Genomic DNA, 6,000 nt, shown 5'->3' with positions numbered 1-6,000 from the left:
CACGCCAGCATCATCAGAGTGAAAGAGTTGAAGGTCTTTTTTTTAAATTACATTACTGTAGTGTATCATATTGTGGGTAGTTTGTCTCGAGCGCATACGACACGGAATGAGAGCGGACTGTGTGGGGGCAGTCATGCTAGACCGTCGGTGAGTACGGGCGTGTTTTTTTTATTTTTTTTTTTATTAGTTGATAGGCATGCGCTTGGCCTCGATCTCGCCTGATGGTAAGCTTCGATGAGGCCTAAGATGTGCCACGCTTGCCTAGAAGTAGCCTATTCACTCTTGACTTGAAGACTCCTAGATTATATGTGTCGGGAAACACAGAAGTCTGCAGGGCATTCCACTCCTTGGCGGTTCGTATTAGAAAAGACGAGGCAAACGCTTCGTACGAACCAAAGGAAGGTCGACTTGATAGGGGTGGTAGCCTGCCGTGCGTCTAGACGTCCGAAGATAGAATGGGGCTGGGGAACTAGATCGTGAACCTGTTGCGCACACTCCCCAAAATGAATTCGGTAGAAAACCGCAAGACGAGCCACACGCCGACGGTGTTGTAGGTTTTGGAGCCTGGCTTTAATTAGCGACTCATCCCCAATGAGTCTCTTGGCCCGTTCCTCAACCGAGTCCAGTGCCTCTAAGTGATGCTTAGCTGTACCATCCCATAGGTGACAGCAGTACTCCATACACGAACGGACTTGCGCCTGGTACAGCGTAAGCATTTGCATAGGTGTAAGGAAGTGCTTCACTTTGTTTAAGATGCTAAGTTTTCGAGCAGCTGTTTTGACTCGGGACTCAATGAAGCGACCGAAATTGAGAGTGGGAGAGAAATCCATACCTAACATCTCGAGATGATCAGAGATCGGTATAGCCTGATTTCTTAAACTTGGGGCCAAGTTAAAGGGGATCCGTTTGTTGGTGAAGAGACATGCTTGAGTCTTAGAGGCGTTAAAGATGGCTCTGTTCGCCACACCCCATTCGGAAACGAATTTAAGGGTTTCGTTTACACGTTTGACCATGGCCTTTGCAATTGAATCTCGCCTTTGCTAGCTTGAGCAGTAGATGTGTAACATTCCACGACAGTGCTGTCATCTGCATAACCTAGAATGCCTGGTTTCAAGAGGTCATTAATGTGCAGAAGAAATAGGGTCGCGGAGAGAATAGACCCTTGAGGAACACCGGCATTTATCGACAGCTCTTCAGACGAGCATCCGTTCAACACTACGCGGATAGACCGATCACTTAAAAAGTTGGCAATCCAACTGCAAAGGTTGAAGCTTACTAAGGAGCCCGTTATGCCAGACCCTATCGAAAGCCTTGGATATATCCAAAGACACAGCTAGTGATTCGCCATGCTTCTCGATTGCGTGTCCCCATATAGTTGTGGCATAAATGAGGAGGTCTCCTGTAGAACGATTCTTTCGAAAACCGAACTGTTGGTCACTGAGAAGGTCGTTAGTCTCTAAGTACGATAACAGCTTGGTATTAAGCACACGTTCCATTACCTTAGACAGTAAGGTGGTAACAGCAATGGGCCGGTAGTTATTAGGATCTGTACGGCTACCTTTCTTAGGAATAGGATGTTCATGAGCGAGCTTCCACGATTTGGGGACTAGGCCAGTATTTAAGGAGATACGAAACAATCGTGTAAGGATGGGAGACAGCTCAGGAGCGCAACTTTTAAGTGTTGGTGCGTGAGCGAGCCATATGGGGTTTAAGTGATACTACTATCCCGACGTTGAGTCGGGAACACTACATAATAGCGACGAGGATAAAACTGAATCACTTGACTGTAAGTAGAATGTTTATTTTAATCAATGTACCCAGTTTTGAGAATTGAAATAGTTGCGTAAAAAGTTTTCCCACGTCTCCGTGCTAAAATGTCCCTAAAATATTTGAAATAATCATTTATTTATTGTGTAAATTACGCAGTATTAGTTATTTATTCGTAAATTTTCTCTAAAAATGTTTTTATTTGTCAAGAATTCAAAAAAGGCGGCGAAGTATCTTTACTAATCTATGACGTCATTAGATAAAACTTAATTGATAGTTTAGTAAATTATATACGTTACTTGAATAATGTAATTTAGAAGAGGTAAAACTTTTACAGTAAACCATGAGTAAACCATTGTGGCGGTCGTACACACCCACACAGCCCGGCCCACAGCCCAGCACAGCCCACTGCGTGGGGTAGGTGTGTAATGTGTATCAGTATATTTACTGCGTAGTTACCCTTTTGTGTCAGACATATGGCATTCGCCGTGTTAGCTGTTTTGTCACGTTGTATGAACAGGTTAAGTTTAAATAATTATTACTTTTGAGTTGTTCCCCATTTATTTGAAAAAAAAATAGTCAAAAGTTACCTCCTAAATGGAAAAATTCAAAAATACTATGTACAACATTGGAATATAATGAATATTATTGTTTTTGTCTGTTTTTATGAAAAATAGTAGTAAAAGACACTTAAGTAATGTGTAATAAATATGTGGTAATATATTATATAATATACAGGTCGCGTGTGGTCATTAAATCTAAAAGTCACGCCGTGATATAAAATAATATTTTAACATGCAAATGAAATCTAGAAGTGAATTTAATAAATAAAGTCATAAATCTGTTATAGGTTTACAAAGTCACGGCAAAGACTGTATGCAATGCAATATACTAAGTAGGTACATTCCAATAAATTTGGAATAGTTGATTGATTGCTTACAAAGACATCTAAAAAGGTTATATAAGGTTATCGGAATAAATTTCAAGACGTTATTAGAATTAGATACTAGAGTAGTTGTTACCTGCAATTTGTAATCTGGTTACTAACTGCGACTGGGGTGCTTAACTGCATGTAGTTATGATTGCATTGTAGTTGACTACTTTTGATAACATAACTACAGTGATCAGACTACATGATGTAGCTATTAATTTGATTGCTAAAATCTAGTGGTCATATCTACTGATTATTTGAATTCTATGGACTTATATTTTGCAATGAAATACGAGTAAAAAGTGGAATAAGAGTACAGCCTGTACAGCCACCCGAGTTAAAACCCGAAGGTGTGGGTTTGATTCCTATGCCGCCTATGGTCTGTTTGGTGGTAGGACTTAACGCTGCACTCTCGCTCTAACAGGCTCTTAACTAACTACCTAGCAAACCACAAGTAGGTACATAAATTTGAACGCGCGAGCTCGCGCTCGTATATACAATTTTAAAGGCCCAACATCATTTTAAATATGTAGTTATGAAAAGTAATCATGTAATCGTGATTGCAGCTACAATTAGTAGTTAGTAATCAAAATGTTTAACTACTTTTTACGATTACTTTTTGTAATCTGTACTTATAATTACTGATTACTATATGTAATCATAGTTAGTCATGATTTCATTTTGCCCAACACTGTTAGATACCACAATAACGTAAGGCAAATTGTGCGGGACCGCGATAATTGTAGGATGGTTTAATCATAAAGATATGTAAGTTTATAGTAGTAGTAGACCGGACGTCGGTACGAGAGGTGTCATCTATGACTTATTACCAATTGGTAATTGGTAATGAGTTGTTCTGAAACATAATATGTCAAACGCCAGTCAGTTTAAGATACTATTAGTGTGAAGCGGGATGGAATTTTTAATACGGAAATCTTGACAATGCCCGCTCTGTGGCCCTGTGTACTTAATCACTTTGCACAATCATGGCAGGACTAGATGCGTGGAGTTTCAGGGCGAGTTGCTGTAGTACACTAATACATTGGTGGACACCCGGTTCTATGGCCTCGTGGGCTTCTGCCGGGAAGTTGTTGCTTGCGAAAGTTCCTCGCATCTACGTAATGAAACTTCTGGCGCAGAATAAACTAGGATGTTTACCGAATGGCAGATGGGCATCTGTGAGATGACAGCTATGTAAGAACTTGCATTCAGGTGATATATTTCCATTTTGTTACAATTCAGGCTCTGAGTGTTCCGTAATCATGGGGATTGTTGCGGGACATACAGGTATTTACGATTGTTAGAGAAGTCGCGGGCCGTAGAGGGTCATATAGACGTGTTATGGCGTGCCAGGAAAAAAGGGGGAGAGAACTGGCGACACAGTACCGTATGTTATTTTATATATGTACTTGGAAGCGGGTAGGTATCACTTACGAAACGTTAATAATTTGGTTTGGTTTGGTTAAGACTTTAGACAAAATGTACAATCAGTGTTACTTTGGGGTTATGTCTTTTGATTTCTTTTGATGATTTTTAGAGCATTGCTATAAATATATTGTATATTTGAGCTATCTTGGTTTTATCTAATTTCCTGAGCGATCGCGAACGTTAATCATATTTCCAATTTGATCTAAACTTTCAAAAAAATCACACTTGGTGGTTACGCCGCAACGCTTATTCGCTTGTGCATACAGTCCCATCCGCAATCATCCAATCCCGACGCACGTACTCCGGTGACGTCTACGATGACGTACTGTATGCACATTGGCCACTAGTCCCAAGGACGGTTGAGTGGGCCTTGAGCTACGTGACCTTACGCACCGCGCCGCAATTGCGTACTCTCTTTTCGCGACCACGTGGCCCTATTTTTCCGCATTTTTCCGCTTTTCACATCGCGCACCGCAAACCGCATACCCGCCTAGAATTAGTGCACAGAATCCAGAGGCCTGCCGAGCTGCAACTACAAGACCACAGGTACGTGCGTTATTCCATAGGGAAAGCTACCCAATTCTTCTTTCTCCGCGCTTTCTCTATTTCGCCTACCTAGTTCCAGTGTGCACAAGTTATAGGCATCAAAACCGCCACCCCACTTTCTGGTCCTTCGAGCCGGATTATTATCAGCTATCCTATTATATAATCCATCAACCGCACCTATATATTTGTATAATTATATTTATTTTATTTATATACATATTATATATCCCTATTTCTATCCCCTTACATACTTTTAATCTGCCTGAGCATGTCGAAACGTCAGCAATTAGCCGAGGCATTGTCTGCCGACGACATGAAATTGAAGCTTCTAGAAGCACGAAACGCTGCATATTTCGAGCGTATGCAAACCATTTATAACGCTTCCCTAAATGTAACTGATTCGCATAAAATGGATACCTTTATGGTAGCCGCAGAAACTGCTGATTCAATACGTAGTGACTTTATCCAAGTGTTAAACGAATTGAATGAGCTTAAAATGGCTTTAATTCACGATTACGTTCCAAGTTATAAAAGTTGGAACGCACTAGAAGACTTATATTGTCACATAGTTCGCGTTAAAAACCGCTTTCATACGCAGCCTAATCAAAAGCCGCAGTCTAGTGATCCAGTTCGTATAAGACCCCAACTACCCCCAATTGACATCCCCATGTTCAACGGCGATCCTAAGATGTGGGCGATGTTTATTGCCAGTTTTAATTCCACGGTGCATAGCAACAACGCACTCACAGAGACTGAGAAGCTATATTATCTCATAGGCAAATTAACTGGCAAGGCGCAATCTGTGGTCTCAGGTATTATACCTACCGGTGAAAACTACAGTGTTGTATATCAATCTTTAATAGATAAATATGAAGACAAACGAATGTTGGCTACGTCCTATTTAGATAATATTTTCGATTTAAAGAAAATTAACACCGCAAACGCAAGTAATTTAGAGTATTTTTGTGACAATTTAAATAGCTCCGTTCAATCACTGTATAATTTAAAACTAGACAATACTACAGATTTTATTTTGTTGTACGTTGCGTTGAAAAAATTGGATTCGGACACCGTACGCTCCTTTGAAATGTCGGAACGGACAAATAAAATTCCAACATTTAAAAAATTAATTGAATTTGTTAAAGAACAAACTAAAATCCTACAACGCACTACAAATAATACTTTAAATGCTTTAAACACCCAAATCCGTTCCGTAAACAAAACGACGCATAAAGTCAAATCGCTACCCCAATCATTTACAACCGCTACGTCATCCCTGCCGCCGTGCTTATGTATTAACGATACACACGAACACTTATACCGCTGTC

Source organism: Epargyreus clarus, unplaced genomic scaffold (genome assembly GCF_041222505.1).
Source record: "Epargyreus clarus isolate Ecla_fem2 unplaced genomic scaffold, WU_Ecla_fem_2.2 ptg000039l, whole genome shotgun sequence".
In the NCBI taxonomy this organism is placed as follows: Eukaryota; Metazoa; Arthropoda; class Insecta; order Lepidoptera; family Hesperiidae; genus Epargyreus; species Epargyreus clarus.
The sequence above is the reverse complement of the archived record's forward strand: the minus strand, read 5'-3'. Positions refer to the sequence as shown.